This window comes from Schistocerca cancellata, chromosome 4 (genome assembly GCF_023864275.1).
Source record: "Schistocerca cancellata isolate TAMUIC-IGC-003103 chromosome 4, iqSchCanc2.1, whole genome shotgun sequence".
Classification (NCBI taxonomy): Eukaryota; Metazoa; Arthropoda; class Insecta; order Orthoptera; family Acrididae; genus Schistocerca; species Schistocerca cancellata.
Genome location: NC_064629.1, coordinates 58,844,570 through 58,858,142, shown reverse-complemented (window position 1 = coordinate 58,858,142; position 13,573 = coordinate 58,844,570). Strand labels below are relative to the sequence as shown.

The 13,573-nt window shown below is 36.8% G+C and overlaps 1 protein-coding gene across 1 annotated transcript in view; it reads left to right on the top strand.

Moving 5' to 3' along the window:
• Positions 1 to 209: 209 nt before the first annotated feature.
• LOC126184756 (uncharacterized) overlaps positions 210 to 13,573 on the top strand; it is a 56,278-nt gene continuing 42,914 nt past the window's right edge. The window contains exon 1 of the mRNA XM_049927294.1: positions 210 to 517. The gene's annotated coding sequence lies outside the window, so the exon portion shown is untranslated. The remainder of the gene's footprint in view (positions 518 to 13,573) is intronic.

Genomic DNA, 13,573 nt, shown 5'->3' with positions numbered 1-13,573 from the left:
TATAAGCTGAGCTGCAGTGTCTGAAATACATTTTTGTGAATTACTGTTGCATTATTTTTTATTCAAATTTGTAGCTTCAACTTCTAGTAACTAGTCAAACTTTCTCTGGGACGTGATTGTAATGTCTGTGGAATCAAACCTTCGTTGTTTGCTTATTCTTCCGATGTTAATGAGTTTGGAATATTGAACGTAGTAGCCATTGTAGTTGACAGTGTTTGTAGCGGTAATGGACGATTCCATTTGGAGAAAGAATGTATAGTTATTGCGCAAATGTAGTGTGGTTATCTCTTTGTGACTGTTCCTCATCTTTATAAAGAACATTGTGATATATGGTTTGTGGTACTACGTGACGTTTATTTCGTGCGACCATAAGTGCGACATCTGACTTACAAAAGCTGGCAACAGGAATGTGAAGACAGTTTGTGTGGCAGAAATCGTAAATCTCACTGTGTGATAATGTGTTCGCAATTAGTATATGTGGCACTAATGTCTGATCTGAGGAGAAAGAGAAACTATGGTAAGTAATTTCAGACATAATAACAAATGAGTTGTTGATACGTTTTGTTTTCGTAGTCAGCGCTGCGTGCATAATTCCCTGTCACTGTTTGTTTATTGCCTTATTTTGGGACTAGTGGTACGCATCAATATTTTATTAACTGCATATGTGTCCGAATTGCCGTATTGATATTAGATCAGTGGAACCTCAGTAACCCATGTAACTGTGCAGTAGATGAAAGGTAGGAAACAATCTGCATTCATCTACACCCTCCGTATCGGTTTACTAGAGGTTTAAGAGTTGAGTTCTATTTTATTGCAGCATAGGGCGTAGTATCATAATTTAAGTACACGTAAAACCAACATTGCCTATAATTGAGAATACTGTTTCGAAACTGTTAATTTCGAAAGCCAAGCAGTTAAGTCAACGGTCTGTGCTTTTGTTTATATTATGTTTTGTATACTATGCTGCACGGCTGATTTTTGACAGAATCTGCGTTAAATTGGTTGGGTTGACATATTTGGTATGTCAGTGTCTTAAAGTTGCTGAACATTCCTGTAAATGCATGATTAGTAGTAAGATGACACCTTTGGAACTTCTACGGAAGACTTCTGCTATTTATTCACATTTGCAAGTTTGTCGTTTAAAAGAGTATTAATGTATGTCACTGTTTTGATATTATTCTTCTGGCCACATCGCCAGCTTTATTCAAATTTGCTAATGGAATATTTTGTTGGTTAACGGTAGATTGGATGATATATGTGTTGCATGACTGTCTCGTAATTTGCGTGTTTATAATTAGTAATTTCGAGGACCTCACATAGTTTGATGATATGTCACATTTACGTCCATATAGGGATCAAAAATTTACAGGAGAACCCGTTGGTTAACTGTAAAGTTTATATAAGTTTGCATTTTTAAATTCCCCTAATATTGTGTATTTCATTACGTAAATAAAGCACTAGGATATGATAATGCCTGCACGTTAATCACTCCTTGGCTGAGATGATATTGGTCTGTAGTATAACCCGAAACCTGTATTAGGGCGACAATTTGGCCAGGTATTGAAGCCAATGTGACAGGCAGCGGTACTGATGAAGAGGCAGATAGGTTGGCATAGACCAATGACCACATGTGTACCATATTTAAAACTGTTTTTTGAAATTAAATTAAGTAAATTCAGGAAGACACTACCATTTAATAGACATAACCCTGCCGAATATTTTGATGCATATTTTGTTTATCGCCTAGGAAAATCGGAAGAGGGGGGGGGGCGGATTCACTAGCTCATTCTTACCAAATGAAATGCAATTCCACAAATCTGATAATTACCCAATGGTTTTCTTTCTGTGCCGTTTTGCATTTCATAAACGAAGTTGGAATGATTTACATTAATTATATTTAAGTCAGTATGAACACCTCTGGAGGGTTAAGTATTCATTCTGGAAGTATTAATGAATTGAATTTAACACCATCCTTCTACTGGAAATGTATTTTGGTGTTTGTATAGTAACATAATTAGTAGTAGTCGTACTTTAATTTCAAATGAAGGACTATATAGTAACTAATTTGTCAGTCATGGGGTTTTTAGTGCAAGTTTTATTATCTACAAAAGGCAGGGGTCCTGGTTATAGTATATCATATTATCTTGTAATAGTAGTAGTTTGACACAATGTGAGGGTAATTGAAACCCTGCTCCATCTGGAGCACTATTCCAGCATGCGATTACAGTCTTATGAGAATCTCTATTTGACATTACACTTCTGAGGAGAGATTAAGAGACCTGTAGCTAATTCAGTCTCCACTTTATTTTTTTCACTAAGAGTATTTGTTGATGGAGAGAACATCTGTGAAGTATGCAAAGTGGGGATAATGGGTTAAAGTGTGGTATTAGACCCCCTCTCCCTCGACCATTCTGGTGGCAGAATGATCAGTAGTGCAGCCCAAGGCCTCAGTTAGGTTGAAAGATGACGCATTTGGTTGTGAGTTGGTGAAGCCAACAAATGTAAAAACCAAATTGACTTTTAGTGCAGCCTAATGTTAACTTCTGTGCCATCCTGAAAAAAGGAACTGGGGTCCAATATGTAATTTTTCCCAGATAATGTTCTATCTGATTGAAACTGTGGAATGGGCCCTGACATGTGTCTTGGTAGCTCAGTCAAGAAGAATATAAGATAGGCAAAGGCCGGTGTTCAGATCCTGGAGTTGCACTTACTTTTGGCGTGTCTTAAAAGTTAGTAATGGTATGAACACCCCTGGAGACCTAAGCATTCATTCTGGAAGTATTTTATTTCGTAATTAACAACGTCAAAAATAGGGATAGAAAATGATATAAAATTTTTCACTCAATTAATTAGGGCTAGTGTACCAAATTTTTAAAAACGTGTAATAAGTGATTTCTTTACTTGCCACACATTTAAAGTTTGTCTTTGCTGTACCTGGAAAGTGCTCAGTGGAATGCAAACCATGAAAATAATGAAGATAACGTGTCATTGGGTAGGTGAGGTTACTGTCAAAACTATGTCAGCATTTTTTAGGTTACCAGTTTGCTTTTGATTTGTACGACAGGTAGTCAGTTTCATGTCGGTGATGAGACTGTTTGTTGTATTTCTCTCACTTCCATAGGTAGAAGAGATAGTGTGCAGTTCCTATCCATAAAGTTAAGTGGTATAGTGAGTGAGCATGAGTAGATCCTGAGTGTGGGAGGCAGTCTAACATCTGTATTGAAAATTTATGCTTCAGTCACAAGACTCTCGTGTAAAGGGAAATGATGATGTACACGAGCTTAGAGAACTGTCCCAGCTAGAGCTACTGACCTTAGTCTTCAAACTGTGTCAAACGGTGCTTTACTAGTGTTTTTGTATTACTGTAAATGATCGTGCTGTTAAAGATACATCGTCTCTCATTTTTTCTTCTCTCCCTCCCTCTGATTACCTACCTCTACATGGATACTCTGCGAATCACACTTAAGTGCCTAGCAGAGGGTCCATTGAACAGCCTTTGCAATAATTCTCTATTATTTCACTCTCAAACAGTGCATGGAAAAAATGAACACCCAAGTCTTTCTGTGTGAGTTCTGTCTTTTCTTATTTTATTGTGATGATCATTTCTCCCTATGCATTTCAGCGCCAACAAACTATTGTCACATTTGGAGGAGAAAGTTGGTGATTGAAATTTCGCGAGAAGATTCCATTGCAATGAGAAATGCCTTTGTTTCAATGATGTCCACCCCAAGTCCTGTATCATGTCTACAACTCTCTCTTTCCTATTTCTCGATAATACAAAACATGCTGTGAACTTTCTAGATGTACTTCGTTAACACTATATGGTAAGGATCCCACACGGCACAGCAGTACTCCAAAAGGGGATGGACAAGTGTTGTTTTATTGTGATGGCATAATCCGTATCACCTCAGGCAGGAGGGTTACCTTCATAGTTTCATATGTTATTGAATTTAGCATATGTTAAAAATTCAGGAGTAAGTAAGAAACGAGTATTTTTTTGTTTTCTACAAGATACAGGTCTCCAAAGATGACACTACGAATACCATTTTGAAGATAGAGATTTCAGAAAAAAATTTAAAATGCTGTATCTCTGTAATTGTTCTAGTTTTTTTGAAAGACAGTTGCTGTACGATTACAGTGGTATCCTCCATTTGGACATATCTGTCCAAGTTCTTTTGCTGTGGCCTTTTGAAATTTGTTATAATTCACAGAAAAAAAAATTTTCTTTTCAAAAATGCCAATCCATAAAAGTTAGCTTTTTTTATGTTGATTAGTATCATGTAGTGCTATATCCTCTGTAGCTGAGAGCTTCCACTTTTAAGTTGGACAGGTTTTATTTTAAAAATCATTTTTGTTAACTTTCAAGGTAGTGTATGTCTTCACTGATGTTGTTTCTTACTAATTTCTTAGATTTTGCATCAATAGAGGAAGAATGAAATACTCTGAATCAGTCAACTACATAGGTAGGTGTTAGTCCTGTCAAGAAACCGTGGTCAGTGAAGTTGAGCCATAAGCTCTATGTGTCAAGAAAGCACAGAGAAATTACCAAAGCTATGGATGAATACACTACAGCAAAACTGACCACACTCTTCAAAGTAGAAATTCCATCTTCTGAAGGAAATGAACCAAAGCACTCTTGCACCTCTTGCCAGGAATTTTTCGCAAATGTCAATTCAGCTGTTGAATATTGTGCATCGTACAGTGGAAACGTGCTAGTTTTAACTATTATTCCAGAGACATTTTCAAAGAAAACAATTTTGAACCACATTCCGTCAGTATAGAAGTACATGGTAGACAAATCAAGAAATGTGAAGCCTGTAAAAGGAGTCTTTGGAAGACCAGATCCCTACTAGGGTCATCCTCTAGAAGCGGCTGAAGTTCAAATAGTGCAGTCATTTTATCTGGAAGATAAATGGGACTGCTCTCGCCAGAGTGCCAACAAAAAAGGTTGAAGGTCAAAAGTCAAAAAGTTGTGAAAGTGAAGAGGTACGTGACTTTGCAGTATTAAAGAAACTTTTGCAGTTTATAAGAGCAAGTATGCAACGTCACATCTTGGAAGATCAAAATGCTATGCACTACAACCTAAGTGGGTAGTTCCACACCCACCTAGAGGTGTCCGTTTATGTGTGTACTTCACGAATTTTGAACTCTGTGTGGTAACTTTGAAGAACTTTCTGGAGCACATGGCATATGACACCTTGGTTGGACTTGTGAAGTCATTAGTAGTCTGTGACGTAAAGCGAGAGACTTGTTTGTTTCAAGAATGTGGTGACTGCCCTGGAGAGAGAGAACTGACTTCACAGACACTTTGTCTGGAAGATGTAGCAGATAAATCTGCAGGAACTACATATGTGACATGGGAGGATAATAAACTAATTAAGAAAACTGTTGCCTTTGACAGTTTTATTGATGAACTTGGTAAATGGTCAGTGAAAGCAGTAACGCACCAGCATCTGTGGAAATGGCAATAACAACACCTTGCAGAAGTGAAAGGGTGTGTACAAGCTGAAGAACTGTGTTTAGTGCTTCCCTGTGATTTTGCTGAGAAATGGTCTGTAATACTCCCACAAGAAGTACAAGGGTATCACTGGAGTAATGACCAGGTTTCAATTTTTACAGGAGTGACATATTTTCAAAACAAGACCACAAGTATTGCAGTTATGAGTGATTATACAGGACATGACTCAGCACTTTCTTTGATAGCAATGCGCAGAATTCTTCTGCTGCAAACGGGGGCAGAGAAGACCATCATTATTTCTGATGGTGCTCCTAGTCATTTTAAAAATTGTTACCAGCTGTTTGAATTGTGTAAGTCGCTTGTGCCAGCTGACTGGGTATACTGTGCTACTGGTCATGGGAAGAGGCCTTGTGATGGTGTAGGAGGCCTGCTAAACCACCATGCTACGAAACATAACTCCAGACCAAATACAGCTGTGATTCAGAATGCTGAGGATTTTACGAGAGTTGAAAAAATCTTACACATCCACAGCCATCATTCTTTTGTCCAAAGAGGAAATCGAAGAATTCCGTTAGTAGAAAAAAGCATAATGGTTCAAACAAACTACTCCTGTAAAAGGAATTCAGAAGACATATTTTTGGACTCAAAGTGGTTGGTGAACTCATATTGCACACACTTTAAATAGCAAGAAAGAAGAAATTTCATTCGTTTGGCCAACACCTCAGAAACAGCAGGCTAATATTCAGATTCACAACCTGAGAAAGGTGGATGTTTGTGGCGTGTGTGTATGACTGTGACTGGTGGATTGCAGAGATTATAGACACCAGTTAAGAGTCTAGAAAATTGTAGTGAACTTTATGCTGCTACATGGACCAGCTGCTGGATATAGGTTTCCAGCTGAAGGGCAGCAACATGCCAAAAGTGCTCATTTCCTGTTCACAATGTTTTGAAGATTGTAAGTGCTCCAGTTCCTATTAGTTCAACAGGGAGGCATCATTCTATATCAAAGGAAGATACTGAAGCAGTGGAAAACATTTTTAGTTCATTGACTGGCTAATTTCAGTACAAAACAGAGTGCATAGAAGTTGTATAAATTGAAACCTTTGTCTTTTCACCTTTCACATACATTTTGTAGCCATTTAAAATGCTTGAAAAATGAGTCTCTTACTCATCTTTCAAAATTAAAAATCGTGTTGAATAAGGCTAGGTTTTGATTTTTATGAGGCTGTTATGTGATAATGTGGTAATAAAACAGGTTTTATGTATGGCAAAAGTTTCATTTGTTTATGGTTCAAATGGCTCTGAGCACTATGAGACTTAACACTTGAGGTCATCAGTCCCTTAGAACTACTTACCCCCAACTAACCTAACGACATCACACACATCCATGCCTGAGGCAGGATTCGAACCTGCGACCATAGCGGTCGCGCGGTTCCAGACTGAAGCGCCTAGAATCGCTCAGACACACCGGCCGGTTCAATTGTATATAAAACCTTTTCAACCTAAAAGTGGAAGCTCCCCTTTTCATGGAATGTAGAACTAAATAGTACTAATCAACAGAAAAAAATCAAAATTTTATGGATTGGCATTTTTGAAAACAAAAAATTTCCATAAATTATAAAAAAGTTCAGAATGCAATAGTAAAAAAAACTTTGAAAAATAAGTCCAAATGGAGGATTTCTTTATTATCGTAAAGCAATTATCTTTCAACTAAAAAAAACCAACAAAATATCTAGAACTGTTCCAGAGATACAGCAATGTAATTTTTTTTTGAAAATTCGTATCCTCAAAATGGTATGCGCAGTGTCATCTTTGGAAAGCTGTATCTCATAGCAGAATTTTGTTTGGAGACAAAAAAAGATACGTGTTTCTTACTTAGTCCTTCATTTTAACATATGCTAAATTCAATATCTGAGACTGTGGAGGTAAGATTTTTTCCCTAGCCTACCTGCATTGATATGGACCATATGCCTGATGAATTCTTTAACACCATGATGGGAACGCTGTGGTTAGAGTGGATGTGCCACAATTATTCGTATTTACTGTCGACCTGTGCTGTCTGTCTTTTTATTATTTTACTGATTTTGCGTTGCACAACAATTTATTATGTGTATTGCATCAACTGATTTTCAGAGCAGTTTCTTTTCCTATTTTTCTTTTTAAAGCAGTGTGAAAGGCAAAAGTTTCAGTGTTGCTAACACTGTCAGTCCCATCAATTGATGAGATGCAAAATTTTGGATGACTGCCAATCCCATCCTTTCATGGGGTACAGTTCCTCCAGTTATGATTATGAAATCATGTATACTGATCGGCTCAATCGATCTGCACTGTGTCGAATGGGAAATGTGCACAAAAAAAAAAAAAAAAGAAAGGGGGGTAGAGGTTGAGCTGTCTGGTCAAGAGGTTGGAGCACAGAGCACTGAAATGGTAGAGGAAACTTGCATTTCATTATTTCCCTACGAGTTTGGTTAATGCATGCAGTCTCCACATTAAAATAAAAAATAAGATGATGTGTCTGTCTAAATTCATAAAGCGTACTTTATGCAGTAATTATCATTGTGCGTAGATGCTAGCAGACAGTTCTTCTATGAGCCAACTGAGCACTACCAGGTAAAATAAGAACCCAGATGGTGTGCAAAGTATGCTCAGCTGAAGGAGAAAAGCAAACAGTAAAAGCTGTAAGAAAAAGACAGCCATACCATTGCAACAAGTGCAAAATCATCATGTTCAGAATGTATCACACAAAAAAATACAATGTTTAAAAATGATGTGTGATACAAGGGTTTGAACTTAAATAGTGGCAATTATTTATTCACAACAGATACAAAAAAGTTACATGTCTACACCTGTTACTGTCCTTCAAAGTAGCCAGCAGCATTGTGTAGAACCTGTTGCCAGTGATGTGGAAGGCGTAGTATGCCGTTAGCAGAGCCTGTTGATGGTAATGGAACGGTCTACTGCCTGTCGAATCTCTAGAACAGTTCAGAAGCGAATGCCATGAAGTGATTCCTTCATCTTCGGAATCAAATCAAAGTCGCGAGGACTTAAGTCCGGGGAGTATAGTGGATGGTACAGTACTTCTCAGTCCCATCGACCGAATGGAGCAGCCACAGCTTGCGCTGTATGTGCCCATGCATTGTCATGCAAAATGATGAGTGGGTTGTGCAGAAAGTGTCACCGCTTCTTTTGCAAAGCTGGTTGCAGCTGATGCTCTAAAAACAAACAGTAATACTGTGCATTGACAGCCTGCCGTGGAGGAACGTAATGCGTTAGGATAACACCATCACACTCGTGCACTAGAATCACCATAACTTTAGACCACTCCATTCACACCATCAACAGAACAGGCTCTGCTAACAATATACTATGCCTTCCACATTGGTGGCAATGGGTTCTACACAATGCTGGTGACTACTTTGAAGGACAGTAACAGGTGCAAACATGTAAGTCTTTTGTATCGGTTGTGAATAAATAGTTGCCACTATTTAAGTTCCAACACTTGTAATCTACAATTGGGGCTATAGGTGGTTAGTTTTAAGAAGTTGAAAGTAGAATTGTTAGGACTAGAACGGTTATTAAAATATTGACTGTGCTGAACTTTTACGTTTTTTGCAAAACCTAACATTCCTTAAAATATAACGGAAAAGATCAAACATACAAAGAATCTGTAAATATGTAATACAGGAGAAGAGGTTTTAGGCTTTCACAAAAGGTTTTATCACTGTTAAGTGTTGAGTAGCTTTCTTAGTAAAAAGTATTAAATATCCATAAAAATTGTTGGCTTTGTAAGAAATGTCGAGGTTTGCAAGGCCAGCAGTAAGTGTTAAATGCAACTCATTGCAGATTTTTGAATGTGAAAACCTTTAAACTTTTATGTCACTTTTGGAACCAAGAAAGTAACTGCTTCTATGGCTCGTGAATACAGTGTATATGCCATCACAGTTGTGAGTTTATCAGGCCTCTTATTTACTCCATTTATAATCTGACCATACAGAAAAGTTGTATCTTAAAGCACTTTGTCCACCATTGTCAGCCTTCTCTAAACCTATGCAGAAAATTTTCGTTTAGAGTTGGTATCACCAATAACCACATCATACAAGTTATGATGGTGATGGTGTTAAACATTGTTTTAAATACAACTTTCGCAGTACATTCTTACAGATGTACACTTAGCCTATTTGTACTGTTAGTGAAGTGTAATATTCTAAGTCAACATTTGATTAATTTGTTTGCTAAAGCTGTAGTGTAAGTCGGCCTTCCTGAAATTGTCCTTAGTCTCATCTTGTCCAACACGGAGAATTCATTATCATTAGAAATATATCTGTGAATACCATATAGTGTTTAGGAAATGTGTGTCACAGTTTCTTCCATTTTAAAGCAAGATTTGATGCCTTCTCATTACTCCATATTTACATTTACAACAACTTTCTTACCCAACCCCATTCCTCACCACTGCTACCGAGTTCTCGTAACTTGCGACATGCATGGCGTGTATCAACATTGGCTCTTCATTTATGGGGATGACTGTGATATTTCATGCATTGTGGTTGCTGTGCACAGTTTGTTAGATCAGTATTGCGATAATGTTCCCATGAACTCAAACTAAATCAGCAGACAGTTCTGTAGTAGTAGAGATTAGTAGACTAGTAGAGATTAAAGATACTGCTTCAGTTGTAATGTACTTTTTATTTTTCAGCTCTTAAAGCACAATCAGTTTCGGGCCCTTACATGCCCATCATCAGGTGTGATATTGAAAATAAACAAGAAAGCTAATAATTTTTACATGCAGTTTTATATATGGGAAAAAAACAGATCCATGTAACATATTAGAAAACAGCTATTGGGAGAGGTGCAGAAAAACCTAAGTCAATGGCAAAGCAACACCAGAGAGTACTAAGGACGACTGCCTGGGTAAAGAAATATGCAATGAAAACCAGGACACTTACACTTTGTGTTGTTCCCTGAACAAGTATAGAACTCAGTGTGCCACCAACAAGTGCAGAGCACGGAGTAGCGTACACGGAGAGGGAAGCAAACTGGTAAACCAGAGTGGCAAAAGTACTCCCATCTGTTAACAGGATGAACAATGCGGGGACCACCTAGTCTGGCCGTTCACAACGTGAAGTATTGATTTTCATTCAAGACGAAAAAAGAATCATTACAAGAAAGTTACATGAAGAGCATAAAGAGTATATTATGAGCAGTAAAGGAACATATTGAACAGGGTGGTACGGAACTGTAGTAAAACAAACTGGAAGCCGGCGACATAAAGTTTGTGTAAAAACTGTAAAACACATTTTTAAAAAATTCCATTTTCCATGAGTGGCATGCTAGTTTAATGGTGACATGGAATAACGTGACATGGTCATGACTTAAAAGAAAATACACATGTGCTGTTCCTATTAAAAAGCATCTCTCAAAAAAAAAAGGTAGCAAAACCTAAAAGTCCACTCTGTCAAAAACTCCTATACCAATTAATAGATAGCAACAATAGCACTAAAGGGACATATTAAAAGTAGGAACAATTCAAAAACTGTTAACTAAAAGCCAGTGGCTCAATGAGTCGTATGAAAGGTAAGACAAATGAAAAGCAAATTTTAATTTAGTGAGGATACAGACAACAATGCGCAATAATGCACTGTTGTCATAGGATAAAAAATGAAAAATATGAAAACTTTTTATTAAGAGGTCATTTTACAGGTATGTGAAATAGAAATGCTGTATAGTAGCCAAGCCTTATTATCCCAGACAGTCCTCCATAGTCCTGTCTGGTGTCGCTTTGCCATAGACTTAGGTTTCACTGCGTCTAGCCCGACCGCTGTTCTCTGAAATGTTGTATGAAACTTTTTTCCTGTATATACTACTGTGTGTAAAAATTAGTATTAGCGCTCTTGTTTCAGTATGGTATCTGATGATGGGCATGTAAGAGCCTGAAACTAGTTGTGCTTTTAAGTACTGAAAAATAAAAAGTACCTTACAAATGAAGTGGTACCTTTCAACTTCTATTAAATCAGCAGAATAAACCTGTTTATACATTTAAAGAAGCACACATATAGTAATGCACTTTGCATTGTAAATAGTATTGATTGAAACTAGATCAGTGAACAAGTTGTAAGTTTACTAATGTGTGTATAATGTGGAAATCTAGTAATGCTGTGAACAAGATTCATCAGATTTGTCATTGTCTGTATTGTTTGCCAGTAAAATCTATGATTTCATCAAACATTCCTCTCTTTTTTTAACATAACATATTTTATTTCATTGTCTCCAGACAAATTTGACATCCATGTAGGAAGACCCTCTAATGAATGTTGCTATAAATTTCAGTATTTGCCGGTTGTAGTAGTTTTAATTGAATTGCAAGAGGCTGATGACGACAGACTCTGCTTGCATATTAATGTGCTAACAGTGACTTGTGCAATTAGTATACTATCTTCCTCATGGGAAAATATGAATGTTCAGAGATAAACAGGCAGACAGGTACATAATGGAAGCTAGCGGATTAAAACTGTTTGCCATACCAAGACTCAAACACAGGACTACCAAAGCATGACTCACGATCTGTCCTCCTCACAGTTATCCTTCTACCAGTACCACATGTACTATGTTTTACATTTAACAGAAGTTGTCCTGCGAAACTGAACTGCGAAAAAAAGCGATATTGTGGAGATGGGTTCGAGTCACGGTGTGGCACACAATTTTAATTGGCCAGAAGTTTCATATCAGTGGACATTCTACTGCAGAGTGAAAAATTTATTCTCTAGATGGACAGTTTCATCTCAAATCATGCAGTACATGTAAATTCATGATCATGAATTTCTCTGGAAAAATGTTTTAGACCTCTGTATCATATAAATATTTTCCTGTATCATGGTTTTTGTAAATGGTTCAGTCCTCTGAAAAATTTGTATTTTGTAAATAACTCTTAAAACAGTAGATAACTCTTAAAACAGTTGAGAACTAAAAAAAGTGTTACTAATAAAGCAGTGGAGAAATTGCAGATGCTTTGCTTTAAAGCTCGCTCTTCATGTGTTCAAATTTAGTTCACACACACACACACACACACACACACACACACACACACACTTATGGGTTTTCTTTTAACTTACACTTTTAGGAAGAAAATACAAAAATTTTAATTTTTTCTCCTTAATTTTTTTTCTAATTTGGGAAGTCACAGAGTACTAACTTCCTTGTTATATTAGCAAATACAGCTGATATAATTATAAACAATGTCTTCTCTGCTACAGCTATTTGTATTATGTAAATATTTGTTACTAAAAATTTTAAAAATCTCATTTTTATGCATTTTTACGAATTATTTGCCTAAAACCGCCCATCACAAAACTTATGAAAATTGCTCAATATATTGTTTGGTTAATGTGTTTGTTAGCAGTTACTGCAATCAAAATGGACAATATGTTTCTCTGTAAAGTGTTAGAAATTTTTCAACATTCTGCATATTTCACATCAGTGAATTTCTAGTGTAAAATATACATGTTGGCAACACTGTTTCAAGCTCTCTCCTGTTTGTAATAAATTGGCAAGAACTTGCTCATGACTCCTTCTGCATAGAATTTTTTTTTGTTTGGTTTTATCTTTTCTTTTAGATACAATGTCAATGAGAAAATATAGTAGTGAATGGGTGAGGTGTGTGGGCTATGAAAAAGACATAATAAGATGGTGTCAATAAAATTCTTCTGGGCTGTTGACCACATTGTCAATATATAACATTGTCTGATGTTTTTGCCACTATTGCAACATTGGAAAATTTTATATATTGACCATGCGGTCAACAGCCTGGTAGAATGTTATTGGCACTGACAACAGCCTCATAAGCCAAGTTTACATAAGAAAATGGTGTTTAATAAAAGTTAAAAATACTTCACAATTGTTGGAAGTCTGTCAGAGGTATTGCAGAAATATCTTTTTCTTTGAGTAACTGTGTTACCATCACATCCATTGTGCAGGAATTGCTGTATTCGCTACAACAAGAAATTTAGTGATAACCTGCCTGAATGATTACCATCACCAGAATGTGATACTGGAGAAGACAGTGCAGATGTTTATATTTCTGTGTGTGATGTTGTTGTCACATTGAATGTTAGCATTTCT